Here is a 1,777-nt window from a genome sequence, read left to right as displayed (position 1 = left end):
TGGATTGTAAGTATTTGAAAATGAGTCATTTCGAGCTTGACCCATAGCCTTCACTTCCTCCTCCGGTCTAGTCTCTGTGCATTCTTCGCTGTCATGTGGCCCTCCACAAGTCACGCACTCCACCTTGGCAACTCGACCACCAATCTTGGTAGTCTTCATTTGAATTTGAATCTCATTCATTTGCTTGGAGAGTTGCTTGTTGGAGGCCATAAGTTGATCATAAGCTTCAACCTCAAGGACTCCTCTTCGGGCTTGGTGATCATTACTAGAGTTCATGGCTCTTATAGCCATTTTTTCAATCAAATCATACCCCACTTGTGGAAGTAAGGCATCGAACTCTCCACTTGAAGCCGCATCCAAACCAAACCTCGAAGAATATTGGAGACCATCATAGAACTTTGCTACTTGCTCAGCTTGAGTAAGGTTATGTTGAGGACACCTCCTCAAGAGCTATTTGAACCTCTCCCAAGCTTCATAGAGATTCTCATCGGTGGATTGAGTAAAAGTCATGATGTCCTTCTTGAGTTTTCTCAAGAGGGCTCTTGGAACAAACCTTGTGGTGAACTTCTCAGCCAAGTCTTCCCAAGATGTAATGCTACCTTGGGGCTGTGAATTCAACCACTCTTCAGCAGTATCCCTCAATGAAAAAGGGAACAAACTCAAGCGGATTGTGTCCGCTGAAACATTCTGAACTCTGTAGGTGTTGCAATTGCGGATAAACCGCTCCATGTGTGCATGAGGATCTTCAAGAGCACCTCCACCATACTGATTTTGGCTCACCAAGTTGATGAATGCCGGCCTCAGCTCAAAGTTTCCCGTGCCATCGGGGGAAACTATGCTGCCCGGATAATCGTAGCTCATGGCAGCCGAGGTGAGGTCTCTGAGAGAACGATTACCATTCTCCAATTCTTGCTCTTGAAGTCTTTGAGCAAGAGCCTCATTCACTCTTTCTTCAATGTGGGCTTGTATCTCCTCTTCCGTCAATTGAGCAGCCATGGCTTCAAGCCTTTGTTGGGCTCGACGACGGCGAAGAGTACGTTCAGGCTCCGGATCAAACAGCAATGGATCTGTGCCAAGCCTACTGTGCATAAACTGAAATCACAAAAACAGAGAAAAGGTTAGTAACACCTATTAAATGCAATGCTTAGTAAAACAAACAAACAAACTCTTTAACTTAAACCGAAAACCACAAACAATCCCCGGCAACGGCGCCAAAAACTTGTTGGTCAATTTGCAAGTGCACGAATACCTCCGGGTTTTAAATTATCGAACCACAGGGATTGTGAGTGAGAATTATTGATTTAAGCCTAGAGTTTGCAAGTTCTTAAAACAGAAAAATTCAGAAATTGGTTTTGGGTGATTGTGAGTAAAGTTTTGCAAAAGAGCAATGTTGATAATGATGTAAATAACAAATGATGGGAAATTGCCTTGGGTGTTTTGATCATCTAATCCATTTTAGTCCACCTATCCTATGCATGTGATATCTTGATTTATATCTTGTTGTTATAGCCTATGTACTTACTAGTTGATTCCTCACAAAAGTAATTCTCTCAAATTGAAAGTTAAGCCCAATTCCTTGTGTACTTAAACATTCATAAGAGGTATGAGAGCTCAATTATTCAGGCCAACAAAACCCTACCCTCACTATATTCCTAGAAGCAAGTATAGAAGGATCTATTCCAATTCATGTCCCTAAATCATAACAAATTTCCATTCTATTATAATCTAGCCTATAGCAAAGGTGCACCAAAGCTAAACATGCAATAAGGAATTGAAA

The 1,777-nt window shown here is 41.9% G+C and overlaps 1 non-coding gene across 1 annotated transcript; it reads left to right on the top strand.

Annotated features, from left to right (window-relative positions):
* Positions 1-421: 421 nt before the first annotated feature.
* LOC130721639 (small nucleolar RNA R71) lies at positions 422-528 on the top strand. Its single transcript, XR_009013562.1, has one exon. It is a non-coding gene; the product is annotated as a small nucleolar RNA R71 (small nucleolar RNA).
* The last annotated feature ends 1,249 nt before the right edge of the window (positions 529-1,777 follow it).

The sequence above is a fragment of the Lotus japonicus genome, chromosome 5, assembly GCF_012489685.1.
Source record: "Lotus japonicus ecotype B-129 chromosome 5, LjGifu_v1.2".
Taxonomy (NCBI): domain Eukaryota; kingdom Viridiplantae; phylum Streptophyta; class Magnoliopsida; order Fabales; family Fabaceae; genus Lotus; species Lotus japonicus.
Note: the sequence above shows the minus strand (reverse complement) of the source record. Positions and strands in the feature narration are given on the sequence as shown.